The following is a 25,517-nucleotide window of genomic DNA, read 5'->3' as shown; positions in this document are numbered from 1 at the left end:
TATTTAGAGGTATTGACAGCCCATGAAAGTTCACTTTTAAGAAAAGTGGATGCCTGTGAAGTATTCATTCACAACGTCAAAACACCTAACTTATAAATGTTAAGAGTTATAAATGTTAGCAAACCATGAAAGTGTGCCTTAATATAGTGGATTCATGTGAACCATTTGTTAATGAGTTATGAACATTAGTTACCTGTGAGAATACACCTTAATGTAAAGTGATTACATGTATACCATTTATTAAAAAGTTATGAACGTTAGTAACCTGTGAAAATGAAATATACAATAATAAGAAAAACCATCATAACACTCTACATTCTCCAGTCTGACAGACTATTTTGCAAACAACATCAATATAATACTGAATCTGCCTTCGAATAAAATAAATAATGAATAAATACATTTATTAAGCATTTATAACAGGTGAAATGCACTTGTAAACGACTTATTAATCATTAATGAAAACATTTATAAATGCTTTATAAAGGGTACCTTAATGTAACGTGTTACCAATAAATCATACATTGAATGCAATTTAGTTAGTTGTTATTATTTTCTTGATGCTCTCTTGTTTTTCAGGAAGCCACCTTAATTTTTTTTGTTAAGCTTCAGTTCACATTTCAAGCATATCTACTGAACACAATATGCAGACAAAACCTATACATGTCTTATGATATGTTTAAGTAAATGGTAAAGATGTCATTTGTCCTAGGGTGGATATCGCTGTTGGCCACTACTGTAAACAGGGATAAGCATGTTTGACTAATGCATTGCAAGGGCACAGAACCATTTAAGTGATATTTCACCCAAATATGAAAATTCTGTTATCATTTACTCATCCTCTTGTCATTTGAAACCTGTATGACGTTCTCTCTTCCGCAGAAAACAAAAGAAAAAAAATATTTCGAAGAAAGCTGATAACCGAACAGGGCCGGCACCCATTCACTTCTATTGTATGGACACAAAACCAATGAAAGTGGGTGCCAGTTGACAACATTCTTCAAAATATCTTATTTTGTATTCTGTGGAAGAAAGAAAGTGAAACAGGTTTGGAATGACAGGAAAGCGAGTAAATGATGAAAGAATTTTCCTTTTGAGGTGAACTCTCACTTTAAATGTGTTTAATGTGCTGTTGTAACAAATCTTATGGTGCTCTGTTAAACTAAATGTTATTTTGGGATAGTTCTTGTGCTGCAGTGACAGTAGTTCACATGGAGGATAAAAATGAGTCTAGATTAAGTAAATTTATGTCTGTAATAGCGCCCCTTGTGGGGACTCTTAATGGATACAATTCATTGCATTCAGAACACACAATTGCTGTCTGAAACCGCTCCCTCGTTCACTCCTTCACTATTCCCTATATAGCGAATGACATTTGAGTCCACTATATGGGGAAGAAGTGAATGAAAATGCCTGACAGTACTGTCGCATGCGTTCATCATAATCATAACAATTGTTTCATAAAATACTCAAATTCATTTTCACTTTATTTGTCACGTTTATTGTATTATTTAAAAATGGCGAGAACAAAACAACTGTAATATTTGTTTGCAGGCACGCGTATTTATCACGTTTAATAAAAATATTTTATATATTTCAAATAAAACACTACTGTTTATCTCATTGAATGAATGAATTAATGAATGAATGAAATCTCTTTTGTTTAATCTGCATATTCTTTAAAAGTAGAAAATAACTGTCAACAATAACAAACAGTGTGTTTAATCATACATTCGTGGCATTAATGGTCAGTGTCCTCCAGCTGATTCTAATCAAGCGTCTCGTGTTGTATCATGGGAAATAGTGAATGAGCGAGTGTACATCGGATGTACACTCAAAATCAGAGTGCATTGTGGGTAAAAAAGAGTGAACGAATGTAGGGAATGAAGTAATCACTCAGGTTTCAGAAACCATTACAAAATGGCGGACACCCGATATAATGCACGTTTTCAGACACAGTTTATGTTTTTGAAACTAGGAGGTATAGTTGTGTCATCTACCAACTGGCCAACTTACCAAACTCACTTCAGGCGTGTTTTACAACAGTTTTCATTTTTCACAGATTTAATTGAATAGTAATAATATAATAATTATTATTATTATTAATTTATAGTGTACTATTGAACATATAAAGCTCTGTAATTGTAATTTCATCCAAGCCATTTTACCCCAAACCCCACCTCAGCTGGGACAGACTACTTTCTTGTGGGCATTTTGATAGTCTGGATGGCCCTTTTTATTGATATCTGCCTTTCCCTACAGAGAAGTTAGCCATCATCAATTATTCATTGTGTATCAACACAAAATGGCTTTTTTTGTAAACCTGACCTATTTTCGACATTTGCCCTTAGGGAAACTCTCTTTGGAGACAACAAGAGGAAAGAATGTCTGGCCTGCAGACTATGAGAGACAGCGAGACTGTGTGTATCAGCTAATATGAGCCTGACTTGTATTGCACGCTGTTACAGCTAATATCATAAAGTTCATAAGCCATTTAAACAGAGTTTGGATGCGAGCTTGATTTTGTTTACATTATACGCCCTTTTCACATGACGTCACGTATCTTCCGTTCTGCCTCGAAGCAGTGTATCGTTACTTCCACTAGCACTCCAGTTCATAAGGTGGCGGTAATGCACCTATAAGCTGGTTTGCCAACCGCCAGTAAAACTGAAGAAGAAGAAGTTGTTACTTCCGCTAGCACCTCAGAATGGAGTTTACCAAGTCTCTTGCACATCTTCCACAAATACATCTAGATGATGTACAACGTCTTGCAGACAAGTTTTTGCTGACGACAAGATCAAAGCTAGAGAAAGGACACAAATTCTTTGTTGAACAGTACCTGTTTGATTATGAAGGTAAGTGTTTTGTTTTCTTTTTGTGTTAGCGAAGGTGCTAGGATAAGTACTTGAATACGTGTTCTGTCAGTTTTGTTTTCACTGTTGTTAAATTCCAGCGCGACGGCAAAACGGAAGTTCTTCTTCTTCTTGTTGTTTGTTGCAAGACGGATGTTATGATACACTGCTTTGCGAAAAAGGCGGAAGTTAAGTGACGTCATTGTGAAAAGGGCCTATTAGGTCTCTTCCTTTATTGTGTATCATAGGATGCTAAGCGCTGTGATTTTGCATGTCAAAATTAATGACGTAGCAAGAAACATTACGGCAAAGAGCAACACATTATTTCCCGTCTTGTTTATTACTTTCAGCATAAAATATTATTTCCCCTGTTCATTTTTCATAAATGCCCTGCTGAATTTATTAGACCGTATATTTGCCAAAGTCAAGAAAAAGGTTTTTCATTCATAATAAGCTGATTTTATAGTCTTGTTGACATAGTCAGGGCTAAAAAGAGCATCCAATCTGAGTGCTGAATTTCCCTCATGAAATATCATTACGCTCAGTGTTTGTAAAGCAGCACTAGCAGGCTGGTGTGAGATAAATTATTACAGTATCAAAGTCACACATATGATGTATCACTCGTAGTGACCCAACTGTTTCTGTAAGGCCTCAGAAGTCTGCTGGCTACTTGAGCTCTATGACTTAGTGAGAAGGGATGGAGGAAGTTTGGGCGCAAGAGAGTGAAAAAGGATTCTGGATTCTGCATCATTCTAGCATCTAATGGTCCTAGCAGTAATTTTTGTGTCCTTTATTTGTCTGATGGATCAGAAAGCAATGAGACGCTCATGCGTGCACACACACACACACACACACACACACAAGTAGGCATTCATTTTTGATTGGCTTAAATGCACCACTCGCTCAAAATGGACTGAACTAGTTGCGATTTATTTAATCACTCCGAGAAGAGCAACCAAACGTGGTCTAAGATGTACATTATAAATGTACACTGGTAATATGTTCACCTAAAAATGTGCTTTGTATGGTAACATGATTGTTTGATTGTTATTAACTGATTTTATTGATTTGATTAATTATTTTAATTTTTTTTTACAGATTTTAATTTAAACAATTAAATAAGAATTATTAATAAACATTTATTGTGCATATATATATGTAAGTTTTAATGTGCAATATGATGAGACAAAATATGCAGTTGCAATCGTATCAGCACACCTTTTTAAATAATTATCATAATTATTTAATTATATTTTACAATTTGGTGGTTTGTCTGACCACTTTGTGTTAAGCAAAACTCTTTCCTAATTTCCTATAGTTTTGCAACTTTAAGCTATTAATGTTTTTGACTTTTTTAAGTTGTGTATCCCATTCTGCACATATACATTTTGACCCCAACAACATCATATGATTTGAAAAGCATCTTCTGTGAGAGAGGCTTGAACATTAAACAGCAGGTTATTCCATAATCTGGGTCCAGCTATAGAAAAGTCACAGTCCACTTTACATTTAAGGGGAAACCGCGGTTCTTGGAGAAAAGCTTATCAGAAGCAGATGTGAAGTTTTTTACTGTTTGATGAGCAATGAGAAGGTAGTTAGGGCTGCTATGTATAGGCAGGGCTTGTACAAGTTATGTTTTCTATTAATCAATGTCTGGAGACCTGAAAGATCCTGCATTACTCCAGCAATGCCACACTAGTTCTGTGTCTGCTCTGTGGCAGGTCAGCATTCATCATTATCTGGAAATGAACATCTAGAATCTCTCCCGTCTAAAGGTCATCAAAAGATAACACGTAGCTTTTGCAAAGGCTCTGAATTAGTGCTTTCGTGAATTTCGTTGGCACTCGAAATAATCAGGTCAAAATCTAGTAGACCCCTTCTGCACTCACACTTGTGAGAAACTCTGCTACATTATTCAAATATGACCTTCCGTTTATTCTCTACCTCTCTCGCTCACTTTCCCTCTCTCTCTCCATCTCTCTGATAAATGCTAAACTTTTTTTACTACATTAGGGAATAGCTTGTGTCTTGCTTTTATTTCATCTAAATTCAACTTTGCCTTAATAGAAAACATAAAAAGAGTTTTTTTCTCAATGTGAGTTGAATATTTGTATGAACTTTTAAAAGCTATGTGCACCTCACCGAAAAATGCTTTTATGTGATCAACAACTCACTAGCTGGTTATTAATTTGTCAAAATTTGTTTATTAAGCATTTTGTGAAAATGAATAAGCTTTGTGCCCTTTTGTTTGCTTATTGGTTTATTGGTTTATTTATTATCTTTTAGGATAAATTAGTCCATAAAACGCCAAAGAATAAACTTTTTTTATAAACCTTTCTGACTGCCACAGGCAGAAGTATACAACATCTAAAAGTTTTGTTGATCTTCTTCTATACAAAAAATAAGTTTTTTTGGGGGTGGGGAAGTGATAAATTACTTTCCAGAAAACCGGCGATCGGCGTGCGTTCCCTGAGGTCTCCAGCCTCCGAGCCCATACATCTAAACCATAAAAGAGATAATCAGACAGAACAGAGGTGCTCATCTTGGTGCAGGGGAGAGATTTGATTGAAGTGCACTTGAAGGACACTTTGCATGTTGTTTGAGAGAAAATTCGCCCATCGGATGACGAAGCGGTATATTGGCTGACCTTTGCCTGCCGCGTGCGGCGTCCCCGTGATAAAAATTTACAGTTTCCCTGGCAATAAGGTGTGTAACTCAGCAATAATAAAGGTCAGGGACAGCTTCCTTTCTGAGAGAGGTGCCACAGGTCGGCACTGCAATACTGATGAAATGACCTCTGTGTAGTGCGCTCGCCAACTGACTATATCTGTTAAGCTTGCTGAGGCATGTCTTTATCCGGCGGGCTTAGAAAGACAGACACAAGCGGCACAACTGGGCAAGGCTTGAATCTGGAAAAAAGATTCAGTGTATTGCCTCATTCATAAAAGTCATACACTGTACGTCTTAAATCTCATGCGCATATTTAAATGAACCGGGAACAATTAGCACTTGAGCCAAGATTTTCAACTAATAATGACTGAAATTTCTGCTTGCACAAAAGGTGTCTCATCCTTTAACCTCTGGAATATAGCAATTAAGTTTTATGCATGAATCGTTTATTTGCAAATTAAATAAAATACTTTTTAAAAACAATATATTTTTAATACTTTTTATTGTGCTTCAGGTGCTAGACATGCATAAGAGCAATTTATGTGTTCAATACATTTTGGAATAAAATGATCAATTATATGTGAAATGCGGTGCACATCTTTGCTAATGAATGTCTGAGTGAAATGTGACGTGTTTTGAGATCAAATGAAGAGTGATTTTATCCTCATGCATTAATAGATTTGATTGTGAAAAGTGGGTGTTTCATAATGGAGCCGGATGATTGAAGGGGAGACTTGTGATAGTTTTTTCTTTTATTTGGAAAATCACAAATCATGCATGTCAATACCAAGAATGAAGTATAGGGATAAATTTGTTACTTAATTTTTTTAATGTAGAATCACACACATATTTTAATCCGTTTATGAATCCACGAGCACGATGTGATGCAGATGGTATACGTTCATGTGTTTATACAGTATGCATATAAGACACTTATATTTGTGTACCTGTGTCTGTATTTGCATTCTGCATCAGAAGCATGTTTCTTCCTCTACACGCTCTCTTTCCGTCACTCTCTCGTTTCGCTGGTAGCATCTTAGTTTTTCAATCTTGGCCGGTTGTTTTGGAAGAAAGCATTGATGAATGTGGCTCGGGTCGGCTTGACCTCGGAGATAACCCCTGCTTTCTCTTGGCGAAAATTCATCAGTGCCTCTGGCGGAGGCCCACGGGACCCGTGATTCAGCACTCAAGGTGAGTGTTTGTCATGAGGCTTTGGGAAGTCAGGACAGGAGGAGAGCGGAACACGAGACTGGCTCATGCAGGTTTCATTCTTTAAATTCCCTGCTGTGTCTTTCGGTCCCCTCTAGGGACAACAGAAATCTCCCATCTGGATTTCTTTCTCTTCCTTTTTTACTTTTTGGTCCTCTCGTTCTTATTTGCTTTTTTAAATCTTGCTCTCATTTGGCCTATTTTTATTACTTTTTCACACTTTTTATTGCATCATGGTTTTCCTGTTTCTTATTTTTAACCGACTTTCCTATTGTACATGTCGCTTTCATTCTATTTTATTTTAATTGAAAACACAAAACGTTTTCAGACTGCCTGATGCATATTGCACACAAAACTGGAAATCAATTTCTCTGAACTGATTGGCTGACTTTTTACAGCATCCAATAGAAAGGGCGGACAGGTTTACTTAATCATTCGCCCAGGAAACAAGGTCGTGTTTACAGGGTATCGGGTTGAGCACTTTATGGAAAGATCTTATTTTTGGCACTAAGTAGAAAGTAACACTGTTGAAATAAACAGCATATGCTGGTTAGGTTTTGAAGCATGGTAGATGGTTTGTGCTGGTCATGTGCTGATTTAAGATGGTCCTGAGCTGGTCCTTAGCTGGTCCTAAACCAGCTTAAACCAGCACAAACCAGCAACCATGCTTCAAAACCTACGTAACCAGCAAATGCAGTTTTTTTCAACAGGGAAACTAGATTTACAAATGGATAACTGCATCTTCTGAAGTTGTACTACTTCAAAAAGCAGATTCCGTGAAGATTTATAAAAAAATATATATTCCAGGTGTCTTAGAGTCTCTGCTAAGAAGTTTTCTTCAACTTTCTTGATGTCAAAATGTGTTGTTGGGTGTTCAACCAAATGGTCAGGGGAGCTAGATCAATTGGTGTAAGCCACCAACATATGCTCGTGATCCTTCACACTAATGCATTTACACTGAATACCCACAATTCCATGCGATCCCATCAGCTTGTCTATAAATTAGCCACGGATGGAGAACATAGCTTAATGTCTATCCGACATCAAAAGACAGAGCTAAATGAGATGTATTCTCCAATACATTTCATTATTCCATCTCTTTCTCGCTGGCTGAAATGAAATTGTCCTCGTCTAAATCAGATTGGGAGATTTGGATAAAGGTTGCTCAATTGCAGCAACAACCAAAGCCGTCAGAGAGAAGTAATATATCCTGATTGAAGAGCATTGTTGCGTCGGCCGCGGCGGTTTGTGACGGAAATGACATTATTCGGCTGCTCATCGTGTTTGGGATCTATGAAAGCTTATCAGCCGGCAAATATGCAAATGGGCGTCTCCAGTGAAATGGCATTGGAGCTGATTAAAATAATTCAAACAAGTACTCTTGGGAGCTGTGCCAGACAGACATTGTGAGTGACAGGGCCTGTTGCGTTCACAAAGGACAGTTCCTGAGTTCTGGTTCTTACACAGAGGTCTCACACAAAACATGAATGCGTCTGCACTTGGGATTAAAATACGGTTATTTGGGGAGCACACAAACAAAGTCTCGGTAAGTAAGTAGAATTTATTCAAGAGTAGTAGCATTGTGTAAACTCGCAAACGTGGGCAATTATGTTCATCAAAATGTTCAACAAGATGTGTTCATCTTTATTTATGAATGCAAACAGGTGAATTCGGTTGGCTTCTTTTGGGAGTAGAAGTGGTAAATGTTAATACTATCTCCCTCCAAACAAATTCCTTTTGAAAGCTCTTATCCGTGTAGTAATCACACTAAATCCAGTCATGTTTTGATGCTAAATACAGACACTAACTATGTTCTCACACAGAGTCTGTCTTGTTATGCTTTGGTTTTGATCGTTTAGTTTTCATATGCATGATTTATGGTTGGGGCGTGTGCTGAATGGATCACGAGAGGCGTGGTCAGAAGTATAAATGTGGATCTGTGTCCTTTCTGCCTGGTGACACTGTGTCCAAAATCCCACCCACGGGCACAGAGATAGAGTGATTACTTCCTCTGGGACTCAGGCTTTCTGCATGTTGCTCACTTTTACGTCACTGCTGCTTTGCAGAAAAGAAAGATAAGGATTTATAGACAGAACAAGAGAGAGAGGAGGTGGACAAATGGATGGCAAAAAAAAAAACAGATGGAAGGTCAGAAAGACATAGACAGGCAGATACATAAATGTACAGACGGATAAATGAGCACAAAGACGTTCATAGATGATGGATGAATGGAGGGACAGAAAGACATAGATGGATAGACTGACGCATAAATGGATGGATGGAGGATTGCAGACAGAAAAGCAATCAGACAGACAGACAGGGGGGATGGACAGAACGATAGATACATAATGGGTGGGTGGATGGATGCAGACAGACAGATCCAAAGATAGATAGGCAGACAGATAGATAGACAGACAGACAAGCAATCAGACAGACAGGGGGAACGGACAGAAAGACAGATACATAATGCACGGATGGGCGGGTGGATGGATGCAGACAGACAGATACAAAGAAAGACAGACACACAGACGGATGGACAGAAAGGCATGCAGGCAGACAGATACGTAATGAACAGACAGACGGATAGATTATGGAAGGATGGATGGAGGGCGGGACAGAAAGACATAGACGGACGGACAGTCAGACAGACAGACAGATAGACAGGAGGATTGAAAGAAAGACAGATAGATGCAAAATACATGGATGGATGGATGGATGGATGCAGACAGACAGGAGGGATGGACAGAAAGAAAGATAGCTACATAATGCACAGATGGATGGATAGATGGATGCAGGCAGACAGACAGACAGATAGACAGGAGGATTGACAGATACATAATGCCCGGATGGGTTAGTGGATGGATGCAGAAAGACAGATACAAAGATAGATAGGCAGACAGATAGACAGACAGACAAGCAATCAGACAGACAGGGGGAACGGACAGAAAGACAGATACATAATGCATGGATGGGCGGGTGGACGGATGCAGACAGACGGATGGATGGATGGATGGACAGAAAGATACGCAACGAACAGACAGACGGATAGATGATGGATGGATGGAGGGACAGAAAGACATAGACGGACGGACAGTCAGACAGACAGACAGATAGACAGGAGGATTGAAAGAAAGACAGATAGATACATAATGCACGGATGGATGGATGGATGGATGCAGACAGACAGGAGGGATGGACAGAAATATACATAATTCATGGATGGGTGGATGGATGGCAGATCAATACATAGATAGCCAACCAGACAGGAGGGATGGACAGATAGAAAGATAGCTACATAATGCACGGATGAGTGGATGGATGGATGGATGCAGGCAGACAAATACAAAGGCAGTAGACAAACAGACAGACAGAAAGATAGATAGATACATAATGCACGGATGGATGGATGCATGCAAACAGATACACAGATAGACAGACAGACAGACAGACAGACGGATTAAATTTATTTTTATTTATATAGCAGTTTTTTGAGACATTTGCATTGTAGACGGATAGAAAGACAGACAGACAGACAGATAGGCGGATGGACAGAATGGATGGATGGACGGACAGAAAGACATATGCAGGCAGACATACAGATAAAGAGACGACTGGACAGATTTGTAGTGCGATCGGGGGTCGCAGTGAACACTTCCTTTCTTTCTTTCTAACTGTGCTGTGTGCTATATAAGCACGCTGACTGCATGCAGTGTATTGTAGTAACTTCAATGGTTCACATGCGGTACTGAGAGCGTCAGGGAGTGACAGCAGGGACGCGGTGTGGAACGGATCATCTGCTCTGAGCAGTGCTGTGCACTCTTTGATAGTGACTGCGCCCGCGCTGTTTTCCCTCTTACTGAAGACATGGTGGAGAAAAAATAGAAAGCAAACTGTCCACTGTATCTCTTTGTTATCGAGCCACGAGTGTTTACCCTGAACATGTCACATGCACACACCGAACCTCAGGTAACCCAACACACAGCAACAGCCCTCGAGTGAGCAAATCCAAAGCTTATCTTAGTTTATTTTTTTTAGTTAAGACACAAAGACTTAATATAGTTTTAAACCAACAGACAATGGGTCCAAAAACATTTGTACTTCCGCTTCTATGTTTTTAAGGACACATGTGGCTTGAATTGGTTTAGAATTTAAGGACAATTTTGGGTGCAAACGCATTTGTCATGATTCCTGCAAGAAAATCTTCGCGAAAAGGTTGTATGCACAAATACATGCGTGCGCTCCATTAATGATGGAGATTCAGTGGCTTGAAACACTTACTGTCCTGGAATGACGGGAATGTACATGGAGAAATTTTTCCTCATTAGCTTTGCTCCAGTGCATCACAATGGATGTCATTCCACCTGGTTCAAACCACGCTTTTGATGGATGGGCTTGTGAGATAAAGAATTAGTTTTAGGGGACCTCAGAGCATTTAGGGAAAGCAAGGATAAGAAAATATCATTTATATTTTCTTGCACGGTGAGACGAGCCTGTAAATTTGACAGGCGAAGCGTGTCAACTCACCTATAATAAACGCCCACTTCAATTCACAGGTCAACTTGAAATTTGGTGGATCGAGTGAGGAAAGAGAAATTGTTGGGCTATATGAAAATTGTCGGAATATATGCTTTCGTGGGGTTGTGACACTAAAATGTTAAAAAAAGCAATTCTATCGTCAAGAGGTAGGATGTGTCAGCTAGCCGCTAATACGTTTACCTGAAATTAAATTATTCAGGAAGTGTTGTGAGCAAGAGACAGCTTTTCTAACCCGCTCTTCACCGAATATCCACAGATGCATGCTGGGAAGTTAATAGAACCTCCTTATCCTGTTTTGGATGCCTTGTCCCTTGATAAAGGGCTTTTGTAGAGGAAGCCTTGAATTCTCTGGCTGACTCTCCCACACGACAGATTAGTATGTTGATAACATGACGTCTTTCTTGCATCATATGAAAGAAACTTAAACTGTGGTGAAGTAAACGAATGCTAAAGAAATGCTGAGGTTTCATATGTGAAACCTTTTTATACCGCCTGTATTTACCACATGCTGTAGACAGATGGCCATTTTGAATTAACTAGTTGTTTTATTATAGTAAAAGTCAACTTCAAACTTTACCGTGCCAAGGTATGTGATAACCTCGGTTTTTATTAGAGTTTTCATGTGTCTTGTCATGCTGACAGTCTTTCACATTGCTGTTGGATGACTTTGTCACTCCTGAGGTTTGATATTATTGAAATTCAACAGACACTGGATTGGAATGACCACAATACTAAATATCTATATCTCAATACTACTGTATATCTAAATGCTGAAATTGTGAAATGGTCTCTTAGTTTTCCTGTGGCTGTATATTTAGATGTATTTAGTTTTTTTTTTAATAAATTATAACTATAAATATGGACATGTAAACCTGAAGAGAAACATTTTCAGTTCAAATGTATTTGTCTTGTAGCAGTTTACACAATACATTTGTTTTAACGTTTCAAAGCAAGAATACTGCCTTACACATCAGTAAGTGGTATAAATGGGACTGTTGTGAGAAAAACTTTTGAAAAAAATACAAACATTTAGAAATAAAACAGTAATAATGTTTATATGTTTTTTTGGGGGGGGACTTAACACTCTGGAGGCCCCCTCGTAAAACTCCTGATATAGGCTAACGCATTGATATTGATAGTATTATTTACCCACTAATAAGACATATATATATATTTTTAATGATGAAATGATAATGATTTTTATCTTCAATGGTAATGATAAAAATTATATTAGTAAATAATTAGATACATCATAAATATCCAAAATAAGGATATTTTGCCACCGTTGTCAGACTGTCAGTTTCTTGTATTTTCAATGCACTCTCAGTGAATGCTAGTTGAACCAACGTTCATAATGCATCAAAAGAGAACGCATTATTTTTGTGTTGACAGATATCGAGAAACAGTGAGGAAGAACATGGACGTTCTTTGTGAGATACCTCGCTAATGCAGTGCACTAGCTATAATTACAGTATGCAAGGTGGCCATTCGGGTAGCAGGCAGTGATATGGGCTGCTAATGGTAGCATGCATTCTAATGTAAAGCCCTGACTGAGTAATCAAACTCTCATTAACGCGGGAAGAAGAAAAGAAGAGGAACATTAGAGAAGATGAGCATCTGCTGAGGTGCTTTAAAGTGTCAACAACCGTGAGAGGTGGGCAAATCTATTATTTATGAAACGCCTTTGTGCTTATAAACCAGCACTAATGCTATAGAGAAATACAAGACCGGATCATGTCTACTAAACGTACGTGCTTGTACCTTTAAGGCCAAAGCGTCCCGTATGACACAGCATGTGTGTTGTATAACAGCTAAACCATTACTTTAAATTGCTTCTGAACCTGAGCTAAAAAAAAAAATCAATTATCTAGAGAACTAGGAAGTTACATTGATTCCTGTAAGGTTGACGTGAGGATGTGAGGTGCTCACACTTGTCTTCTGGAAGAGATGTTGAGCTGTGCATTAGGTGACTGCACTATCACCACCCTGCTAACCTCTAAGAGAATGACTTTCATATGGTTTTCTAATGATGCTCTGCATTGGCCATAAATCATATCTAGGTAATCATTTGAACTTCGTAATTACTGAGACACTGTGTCAGCTCCTCTGTGATTACTGCAACATTTCATAAGAGCGTCCAAGACTTCATCATTCAGAAGCATCCGATCTCATGACAAGGTCTCGGTTCAACTCTTCCAGTTAATGGCTCACACAGAGGAGACTTATATAAGACATAGTTATGACATGTCTTATATAAGATTAAATACTTAAATACTATTTAATTAACAAATATTTGTTATATACCCTTATTTATTTTCATTAAATAAACTTAAATAATAAATGTAAATATTAGGGAATTTTTTTCAATTTTTTATAAGTCCCACTGTATAGAATGTTCCATATTAAATTACAAAAAATAATTTAATTTAATTTAATTTTACCCAGATTGAAATCAAATCACATTTCATTAAAATAATGTTAAAATAATAAAAAATGTTAAAACATAAAATTAACTTCAAAGAAAAATAATACTGTTGTCTTAACTGTGTCCTAAACATCTTTTCAGCAGTTATGAATGTGTTTAAAAATCCGTGATGTAATATCAACATCAGCTGTTATTATAAATAATTGATGTCATTTTATGTATTTTTTATGTCAAGTTCAATAATTCTACTGGATTTAATACATGTACGAAATGTAAAATATGTGAGGATCTAAGATATCACTTCACATTAAACATGTCTAACAAAAGAATTCCTTGTTGGATAAACTTGTTGGTCCTGCACCAGGTTCATCCCAGCACTCAAGAATCGGCGTGTTTTCAGTGATACATTGCGGTTTGTAAACTGATCCGTGCAGGCGGCACTCTGGGAATCTCTCGGTAAAGCTCCAAACACAACACTTCATGAAAGCTCTCTTTCCCCACATACTGCTGTCAGAAGATATCACGTCAACAGCATTGTGACTGTGCTATCACTGATGGTTGAAGTAATTAACCCTGGAATTAAAACTGTCATATCAAACTGAACAACTGCCAGGCTGGGTTTGCATCACCCACCTTCCTTCTGTTTTCCTAAGTTAGTGTTGATTTAATAAAAAAACATCATTTTTTCTCATGGAAATTTGGTAAAAAATGTGGAAAATTAAACCGCCGTCAGCTCGTCAAAGAGTCTTCACGCATTGACAGAACATGTGATGGAGTATCATAAACTGTATCTTGGAAGATTATAATGGAACAATAAAATGAAACTGTAATCCTATTGTATTTTTAACAGAAATACAGATAATATTGATAAAACCTGCTGATAGTGGCAGGCTTTGATGGTATGCTTGTTGAAAACGAATACATTTTGTAGCACAAAATCTTTTTTTGTGTGTAAAATTGTGTTTATTTCCAACAGCTAATTTTGGGGTATAATCAAGTGATTTGTGTAGCTCTTTTAGGATTGCTGTAAGACACAAAGATAAATACAAAGATGTTATGTTTATTATAAGATAATTTTGAAAGGATTTTAATGGGCCTTCAAAAACAGCCATTTCTCTGTTATTTCAACAATTCAAACACGTTAATGAAATGGCTCAAGGTAGCAAAAGTTTTCACGACTTCTGAGAAGCAAATGTCCGAGTTCTACCTGATCTCACGGTCATCAGATGCGATTCAGTCTTTTTGGTGAACCAATTAGTGTCACTCAGTCAAAAAGCGCCTGCTTTTGTATGAATCCGTGGGCCTCGGTTCTTTCCCCCGCTCAGCCTCATAATGAAGCGTCTAGAAGAAGGGACCGGCTCTCTTAGCAACATCGTCTGTCATAACCACCATATGTGTGGTTTCAGCAGGGAGAAGCCAGTTATAGGTCAAGTGCTGCCGACCCGCACAAATGGCTCCCCTCCATATTGTATTATCATAGGAGCCGAAGAGGACGCGAGTTGTTTTAGCGAGACTGCTGTGCGGCCTAGTGCAATCCTGAGAGCGGGCAGAAAAGCAAATAAACAAGGTCAGGGAGTCGCAGACATTTTGCCAGATGAGATTTTTGGAAGCCAGATGTCATTTTTCGGTCTGTAACCACGGCAACTTTGAACTTTGACTAGTACGTGCTTTGACTTCACGAAATACAGAGTTTTCCTGAATAAAATTAGCTAAAGGCCGATGGAATGTGATTCATGCAACTTTTGATGTCACAGAATGAAGCCGTGAACTTATGGCAGTGGTAAGATCCCTGTGGTGACCTGGGTTGAAGTGACTTGCTCAATGGCATAATAGTGATGGCTCATGACTGCTTTTGGGTGTCAGCCCCGAGGCTTAACCTCTTAACCAAACCAGCCCAGCTTGGAGGTTTCACTGACTTCAAAAAACACTACACCATTATGGAATTAAAAACAATTTTCGATTTTTTACTAGTCATGTACTGGCAACTGTAAAGAGCAAATATTTCAACAGATAAAAGTTAAAGAATTATAGAACTCCCACGAATTGTGGAACCATGCAGAAGAATATACTTTTCAAGTGCATCATCTCAGACAAGGTCAGAACATTTCACACAAACTCAACAGCACGCTTTACTCAAACTGTTCAGACCAAGCAAGCAGAAAGTATTCAGGACGGCTGCGTCTCTCCCACAGCAGACACTCTGAAGCTCGAGCTTCATTTTCTCTCTTTCCAGCCCGAGGCCACAGCATCAAGATCGATATTGTCCATCGCACCGCGGTCCGGGCTAGGCTTCCCCTCCGCCCCCAGCGCCTGTGCCTCGCACGCTTCATCCGCCGCCTGTCACCAACTAATCTCCCGGTTTTGTTTTTCTTGGGTATGTCGAATCGCCGCGCCGTGATCTGCCAGCGTATCTCAGCCCTACGCTATTGAATCTATCAACCTTTAAAAGTTAACAAGTTGTCTAGGGAAATGCCATTTGTTACCGGTCCAATAGGAAATGTCAGTGTCTAATAAAACAGTGACGCTTGATACACACGTCAATAGTGGCAGAGCCTGTCCGATACGCGCGCTCTCCTGGGTGCCAACGCGGAGAGGAAACGAACTTAAAACGGCAAAACAGACGCTATCTGCAGGAAATGTACATTGTCAGGAAATAAATCATCCTATTAAGGAAACGCGCCGTTTCACGAACTAAGTGCGCGCGTTGGCGCGTCCCCCTACCGCGAATGGAGCCGGGTCTCTCTCGCGTGCGCGGATCTCTCACAAGTATCCATCAATGAGTGTTTCAATTTCCTGAGAAGCTCGATGGCCAATCGGCGGTCCACTGAGGCTGATGGTAATGAGCGCAATGTCTCTGTCTGTCCTGCGTATTCTCGACTCTCGCGCAACAACAATTACCACTTCAATCACATTCATTTGGGTCCCGTAATTGACTAGCATAATTTACAGCCGTGTGCTTCCCTGTTATGAGAACCTGATTGGTTTTAGCGCTATAATAGTCGCAGGGCTCGTCTGAGGATCCACGGGGACCACATATGTAGCATTACTACAGAATAAGGTGAAATAGACCAAATGTGTCACTGAGAGGAATTGTTCGAATCGATTACAGAATAAGTGTGTGGGGATCGATTTAATTCTATACCCAAGATGTTTTCTTGTGGTGTTGGGAAGCAATAAGAGTTCGCAGGGGTTAAAGAGCCCCTGAACTTTCATCTTTCATTATCGGTCAAAGTGACATGTTTCAATTGAATACAAAAGAAGATATTATTATTGTTGTAGATTTGTCGGTAACAATTACGTTACCAAGATCTTTAACTCAATGCCCACGCCTGCAATAAGTGCAGCACTCATGAAATTGGATATGAACTATCAAGCTATGCAATAACCAGAGAGATAGATTAATCTTTTTACATTTATACTTCCAAGTTAATTATTGCCGTTTTAAGAGCGTTGTTTTTATGAGAGGCATTAAAAAGTAATTACATGTTTAAAGTAGTGAGCGATAGACTATTATAAGGGTCAATGAGATTTATCTGAAGGTATTTCATCACGTTTGAGCCAATAACCATCTTCTCTCGACTGATAAACACAAGTGTTTGTGATCCCTTTGTGGTCATTTACAATATACGCAAACACCCTCCCTATGGTTGACAAAAATGTGTTTTGCTTCAACTCATTTTTGCGACATTGAAATTCACCACACACTTCAGCATGACATTGGCCATCCACCATTGAAAATCCCACATTTGTCATCGCTAGTTTGAACTACACAAAGACTGTTGGGTCTATACAGCATAAAACATACACTGTACTTTCTGTCTAGAAATGAAAAGTGTATATTTTTTGTCTTCTCCACACAACCGGCCCAATGTTACATTATAAAAAACCTGCAGAGTTTCAATTTTGTGTGCAGGACTGACCAAGTCACAACTCACTGCTGTCAGATGTAAGTGTCAGCAACCGCCACAGTCAAGACACGCTTGTCCTGGAAAGAACTGGAGAGAAAACCATAGGATGGAAAATCTGCCCTCTCACCCTGGAGAAGATTACAACAGCGTCTTATGCAAGCAGTGCGAGAACTGTTCATTGGCAGGGATTTTCCTAAAGGTGTTGAAAGTTTGATATTATCAAAGGGCTAAAAAATGCGCCTAATCTTCTTACTTATTTATTTTGAGATTTAAAGATGTTACCAAATTACCAGTGCTTATCAAAGAGGGCCTTGATTTCCCCTGAACTTTCAGTGCAATCTGAAGTCGAGGGAAAATAAATAAATAAAAGAAGTTCATCCGTGGGAATTAGTGTTCAGCTCAAGTAGTTAATTGCTTTGATTGATTTTTTTCTCCCTCTCTCTCCTCTGTTCTCCTCGTAGCCTTTCAAGGCCATTTGGGGTAGAGGTTATTTTCAAGGAAACGGGCGGGTGAAGCTCCTCTGTTTTCCCCCGTCGTAAGATCGCTGTCTTTCTGCCGAGACTTCGTCTGAAACAGATATGCTCTCCCAGCACCATTGTTCTCTTTCCAGATAACTCAGAGGTAAAACACACACACATACCGAGTTCTTTCTGTTGGCCCTTACCGTGGCTCGAGCTCAACTCTCCTTGTTACTGTTTTTGGAAGATGAATATTGATTGGGCCGCTGTTACGGCACAGTTCACTGTCTTCCTTCTCTTCGCCTTTGTGTCAAGGGGGACATGAGACTTTGGCCCCTAATAATAGCCCAGTAAGAACACCTCTCTCCTCTGGAGACACGGAGCAAGTTTTATTCGGTTCCCTCCTTCACTGGAAGAGGATCCTGGACCATTAAAGGCTTCTTTCAGCAGCTATCTTGGGATAGACGCGAGATTCAGCGTGACAAGGAAGTTCTCAAGTCATCACTTTTGGTTTATAGCTCAGCTCCTGCATATTTTTAATTTTCCGTTTTTACACTTAAAAGGACAGTTCACCCAAATATAAAAACTCGGTCATCATTTACTCACTCTGTATACATTTATTTGTTCTGCTGGAAGAATGCTTGTAACCAAACAGTTCTTGGCCACCATTGACTAGGACAAATTACAAAGTCAAAAGTGCCCCAAAATGGTTTGCTTTCCTATTTTTCAAAATATATATTTTTTGTGTTCAACAAAGAAATTTATAAAGCTATTTTTCCTACTAGTCAATGGTGGCCAACAATTGTTTGGTTACAAGCATTCTTCCAAATATACTTCTCTGTGTTTATCAGAACAAAGAAATGTATACAGATTTGGAACAACTTGAGGGTGAGCAAATGAAGACCAAAAAAAAAGAGTGACCAAATTTTTATTTTGGGTGAACTGTTCCTTTAAGAAGCCAATTAGTGTCATTGCAATAGATATCAAACCAAGTTACATACGCATGCAAACAAATTCTTTAGCATTTTTGCCAGTACTTTTTACCAATTGGTCCCCACAAGAATCTCAAGGTCACACAAGTGTAAAATAGTTCATTACTTTAGTAATGGCTATGTTGTATTAACAACCTGTTTTTCAGAAAGATTTGAAATAAATCAGAATCAGTCTTAATTTAAAACCTAACCAACTTCATTTTGGGAAATATTTTGACAATAAGGTTTACTTTACTGCCACTTAGATATTTTGAGACAGTATGAAAGTGATTGCTTAGGTTTATATATTATCTTATCTTTGTAGCAATAATCTAAGTGGCACAAAATAACAATAGTTTGACATGCCGTCATTTAACGTGCAGCAGGTTTCCTGAAGGCTATATGAAAATAATTACATAAATCATTAATAAAACAATTCAGTCTTGCCATAGTTACTGTGCATAAATTATACAGTCTTACAGCACCGGCTCTGACATTTTTCTGCTTTTTAATTTCTCTTTTTTGTGTCATTTCCTCAACCCTCTATCTCAATACCAGGTTGAATTACCAGAGACCATCAAAACTGTTCTATCACACATTCTCCATTAAAGGATTTCTCAAGACCCCCTAGATAAGCCATTCAATTTCCGTCTGTGCCTGCGAACACACAGAGAATACAATTATTTTATCTCAGTTGTCGTCTTATGACCGGATTCGTATTTCTACAGTATGAGCCCCAAACGGCCATTTACATAAGCATATAAGGAGCTTATGTGTTTGGCCACTAAAATGCAAAAATTATTTCCTTGTTATTTGCATTTTAATTGCAATACGTTAATTTTCTTATGCACCGAGTTCTAATGGTTGTTTAGTTCATGGTATACTTTTCAATTCTTATTCTGAATAAAACCTTTTACATTCATAGTGAAAACTCGCTCTTTGAAGCATATTTTACATTTTCAGCATCTTTAACGCGTCCCATCTCTCAACTCGAGTTAATGTAATTGGTGAGTTTTGCAAACGCTTTGAAGATGCTTTGTTAAAATGCCACATTAATAAAATCTCAAGCGCGCAAGTGACACATTCTAAAAAACTTTGCCAAAATTGTATGCTCAGTCTTTCTTGGAAGTGTCACTTAAGAGAAAAGCTGTTTTCTTCTAATAAAAGCCACATATGAAGCCAACCGCGTTTACACGTCAGTCAAAGTGTAAAGGGACATTAACACGCCTTTTTACTTTTCATTACGGCCGTATCTTTCTCACTGTGAGGCAAACTCAATTATCCGGCCGCATTTGGGCTCTCTGATGAATCTTCAAATTATGCTTCTTTTGCCTCTTTAATTTTTCATGCGAGCATTATATCTGGAGTTTAACCGCAAAGTACCATTTTATTGAATATATCATACAGAACTATATTTAAATCTGAAGTGGACGCTCATGAAATGGATAGTAGATCATATTTAATTGACAAATTACCTCGCTATGATTAGTTTCACCCCAGATTTGTCTTTGTAATGTGATTCCACATGCAAATGTACTGTCGACCGGCTATTTTCAGCTGGTATTATAGTTATGAGCGTTTAATTATTCACGATTTATAAAGTTAAAAGTCCAAGCCTGGGGCAAACGCGTAGTCGTTTTGCCTGAGCACTGTGAACGGTTCGGAAGTTTCGCACACGGATCTCTTCTGTTAATAGGTAAACATGCGATATGCGCAATTTATCAGCAACCACGCAGAAGTGTTTCTGACTTAAAAGCGGTCGAACTTATTACTTAGTTTGGCTTCATGTTACATTAGGCGCTTCACGACTGGATAAGTTCAGGAATGGAGTTCCGGAACGAGTAAGGAGGGAAAAGTTTTTCCTCAGGCCATTTCCTCGCACCAGCAAAATGAACTATTTAGTGACGTAAGCCGGCCTACAGTGATGTCATTTAAGCGCGTCCGTCTAACAACAACAAACAACCAAACAACAGAAGTTCGGCCAATCAGCGGTTGCTTACGTCACGGTTCATTCGTATCCTGCTGGTTAAGACCCTGCCTCGGAGAAGGAGCTAAAGTGTTCCTCCAAAAAGGTTGTCCCGAACTAAAATTCCAGCCGGTTCCTGCGGTGCGAACACAACAAAAAGCGAGTACCTCCGGCAAATATTCCCGGAACTATGAAATCGTTCCTGCGGTGTGAAAGCCCCTATTGCCATTGACTTAGAAAGAATTACCTAGTACTTCTAAGTACATGCGCTACGAGCAAGATACATTCTTAAAATGTAATTGTATTGCTGCTTGTAATTAAATGTTGTTTATCAAGAACAGAGCAAAATCGTGTCTGCCGAAGCTCTGATTGTGTTCAGATCTCTTTAATATCTCAATAATTTCTCCTAGACATCAATGAGATTAAACGGAGAGCTAAAGGAACCTTTTGTTTACGTCGATGTGCGTCTCAGATGTTTGAGAAAGAGAACCAGAAATCTCACAAATGACGAGATCTTAACAATGTCTCAAACTGAGCTCACATTTTTCAAGTCTGCAAAAGTCAATAATATTGACGATCTTAATATGAACTCTAGCATTTCTCATCAAATGTACCCGAATCTAGATTATTTTACCTCTAATCTACATTACTTTTACACCTCCATTCTCTTTATGGATTTTAACACTTTTCTCAGTTTCTATTTTTGATTTCGTCTAAGCAATTTTAGGAGACTAACACCATCATTTGATATCTAAATGAAACACATCAAATCACATGAGCTGCGAAAGAGCAACATCTGAGCAATACAATTTTCCTCTGGGTGCACGGTCCTCGTGCTCTGATGTGGGCACCCAGGCAAGATTATCCGTTTCCTCTGTCCCAGAATATCTTGATGAGAAATAGAATAAATAAAAAGAAGGTAATATTGGCAGAGCGAGGAGCCCGACGCCCCATGCAGCTGCAGGCCAGCATATTTATGAAGCCATTCTGGTGACTACTCAGCCAACAGGAGGCCCCGATAGGGACACATGGAGCACAGCTGATCTGCCCTGTTTTTCTCTCTCACACACACACAAGATAATCCTCATCTTCACCAAAAACCCACTCAACTCTGAGCTCCAGTTGGAGGCAGGACGGCCACTCCTCAATCCAATTACCATCTGATTACCCGCATCTGCTAAAGCGAAACGCTTTTCCTCATTAACTGACAGACACCTAGGGCTTCTCAACCTGTGTAAGAAAGCAGATGAACACGCTGTAACAAGCAGATCTCAAACCACCCACAGCAGGTGCTGCCATCCTTCTGTGACAGAATCAAGAGGTTTGGAGTAAACCTGCACTCATGTTAAGAGCAATGAAGGACCACAGCTATCAATAGAAGAATTTAAAGGAATTTAACAAACTGAATGAATACATTTTGTTTGAAATTTTGTTTCTTGAAATAGTCCTGTTACTGTTCTATTCAGAAATTCCTCCTGGTATGTTTAGATGTGCACGATTTGCATTCACTACGTGATACTGTGTCAATCCAGATGATAATTGTATTGCACAATTTTGCTCTTCCTAACACTCTCAAAAAAAAAAAATGGTGCTATATAGCACTAAAAGCACTCGTAATCATAGGGGAACCACTTTTAGTGCTATATAGAACCATATCTTGGTGCTTCAGTGGTTCTTTAGAGGATCTTCAGAGGTTCTTTGGGGTAACCGAGGTGCAGCACCGTTTCCATATAAAGAACCTGTTAAGGTCCTGTATGGTTCTTCAGCGGTTCTATAGCACCTCAGTCATTCCAAAGAACCGCTGAAGAAACACTGAAGCACCAAAATATGGTTCTGCATAGCACTAAAAGTGGAGGTTGGTTGGTTGTGCATGGATAGGTCTGTCAACTGGGGGGGGGTGGTAGTGCATGGTTAAATCTGTCGACGGGCGTTGCGTGCATTCGCATTTATAATACATCCGTCTGAGCGGCCAAAGAGGCCAAAAGAGATGGCCAGTCCGCCCCTGTCTGTGATGTTTCCTTATTACGGGAAGGCACACATAATGTACTTAATTGTGATATGAATGCAAGTGTCTGATAATAATCCAATAGGCATTTTTATAGTTTGTATTGCTAAAGTACATTTCTTTTTTTTACTTATTTCTATAGTGTACTCTTTTTTAGATCTCTTCTGTCTGTTTTGCAATGTATTTTGCTGCTTTGGAAACAATTTTGCAATCAATATCAAATTTAATGATTTACAGAAGATTGTAACTAACTAACTTGATAAAAACAATGCAATGTTTACCCCTTTACCCTGCAGTCAATTTGTTTTCTCTATATGATTATTGGATTCTGTCACTAAAAATAGCTTGTTATGTAAATGTCAATGCATCAATTCATTCTTGTCGCTAAATGCAAATACACTGCAATCATTTCAATCAAATCCTGTACAAATCTCATAGCATCAAAATAAAATTACTTGCAAATGTTAAACATATATTTGCAGAAAACTTCAGTAAGATCATACTACAGACATACTGTTAGGTATAATATTTGTACAAGTAATGGCAGCACATGAACAGTTGAGTTTGGTTTTGTTTTGTTTAGTTTTCTCCTATATAATGGGATTTCAAACAGTAAAAAACTATGTATACTTGTATGATGCAATATAGTGTTCGTATTCTTTGTGGGTTCGATAACTCAGACTGTCAGGCATGAAGATGATGAAGGAGAAGGAACTCCAATCTATATCGAGTTGGCTTGCAAGACAGCTAACACGAAATCAATTGTTTTCACTTGATGCTGGTGCCAAACAACCCACTTGGACCACTTGCAGGTGGGCCAAACTGAAAGAAGAGTGACACATAGCTTATGGCGTTATGCAGGTGCAAACACACACAGCAGAATAAATTATTAAGACATCTCTTCATCTTTCAGGAAACACCTGGGCCCTGATCCAAAAACAGCCAAACTCCTTCGAAGACTTGCTGACGACAACAGCATCCCCACAAAGTGCACTACCGACTCTCTGCTCTCTAGTGAATGTGTACAGACCAACAACCCATTGATCTTGAAGGAACGTGTCACCCATTTCACGCTCATTTAATCATCATGTCATTTCAGCGTATTATTTCTTCTCTTCAACACAATTTTAGGCAAAGTGCAAAAAAAATGTTGGTGATTTATATTTTATATAGTGCCATTAAAGAAAAAACTTTTTTCCAAAGCCATACCTTACATTTTTTAAGCTTAGTGGTATAAATCACCATCCACTTAGATTATACACTATAGAAAAACACAAACGAGTTTCTGCCCAACATCTTCTGTTGTGTTGTTCCAGAAAGTAAATAATACACGACTGAACGTTACTTTTTACAGTGTTAATTATTAAATGCAATTTACTCTTTTTAAATCTCTTTCTCTCTAATGTCCAAAACGACTGACCTGCAGGTCAAATAAATTGTAAGTCATTTTAAATCACGACGTAAAGTTCCACGGGTGAGTGTCTTTGGGACTGAGCCGATTTTGTAATATTAAAAGATAACTATGCAAGATCACTTACAACATTTACATAGAATATTTCATTATTTGAGCACAAAGCTCATTTGGCCTTAATTTATTATTATGTTTCACATTTGAGCGGAATTGGACTCATTAGCCGACTTGTTTTATAATCTCCTGATAAAACCAGACCTCCGACACTATTAAATATTTCACCTGTTATATCCTCTATTACAAGTGGAGTAAAAATGAGGACAGTTCACTTTTTCTTATAAAATGACTGTTCTTTTAATACACGTTCTGAGGACCATCGGAAATGAATTAAAGAGCAAAGCTATTCTTGCACACCGTTGTGGTGCTAAAAGTCACTGTTAACCCTGTCAAAACGACATTCACAAAGTTTTTAATTCTGTTAATTTATGCTATGATTATCACTTACAGGTGTAAGTGTGTGATCTGAGTGAAAGTAGCAGGAGCGGAGATTGACACGCTATGTGTAAGTGCGTGTGCGTGCGTGTGCATGGCTTAAACTCTAAACTCAAATGTTTGTAATAGAACACTAGCTTGCTACTTTCTGAAGTGCACAACGCAACAGTATGTAAACAAGTATAGTCATTGTTTTAAACAGTATGGTAATCACACAAGCATGTCCTGTTGCATGTGAAATTTTATAAATAAAAATAATTATTAATGTATAAACAAGGTATTACTGATTAAAAATAAAATAAACAATTATGAATTGTTATATACTGTATATAATATTATAGTATCAATAAATATGTAAAGGGTATAAAATTATTATATACACAGCCTAAATTAAGAGACCATTTCAAAATGATTTTCAGTTTTTCTAAATGTAGCCTATTATTTAAAGGTATATATTTAGTTAAAATGACCATTTTTGTTTCATTCTGTAAACTTCTAAAAATATTGTTTTTTCATGGCTATACAGTAAAGTACAGTAAATAAATGAACAAAATATTCAAGGTTAGATCCAAACTGCATGCTTGCAATTCTTGCAGTGAAAGATGTTAAAGTTG

The 25,517-nt window shown here is 38.3% G+C and overlaps 1 long non-coding RNA gene across 1 annotated transcript; it reads left to right on the top strand.

Annotated features, from left to right (window-relative positions):
* Positions 1–2,707: 2,707 nt before the first annotated feature.
* LOC130556271 (uncharacterized) lies at positions 2,708–25,123 on the top strand. The gene is made up of 3 exons (XR_008963205.1): positions 2,708–2,855; positions 18,062–18,221; positions 23,914–25,123. It is a non-coding gene; the product is annotated as an uncharacterized LOC130556271 (long non-coding RNA).
* Positions 25,124–25,517: the final 394 nt, after the last annotated feature.

Source organism: Triplophysa rosa, linkage group LG7, assembly GCF_024868665.1.
Source record: "Triplophysa rosa linkage group LG7, Trosa_1v2, whole genome shotgun sequence".
Classification (NCBI taxonomy): Eukaryota; Metazoa; Chordata; class Actinopteri; order Cypriniformes; family Nemacheilidae; genus Triplophysa; species Triplophysa rosa.
This window is presented reverse-complemented; position numbering and strand designations above follow the sequence as displayed.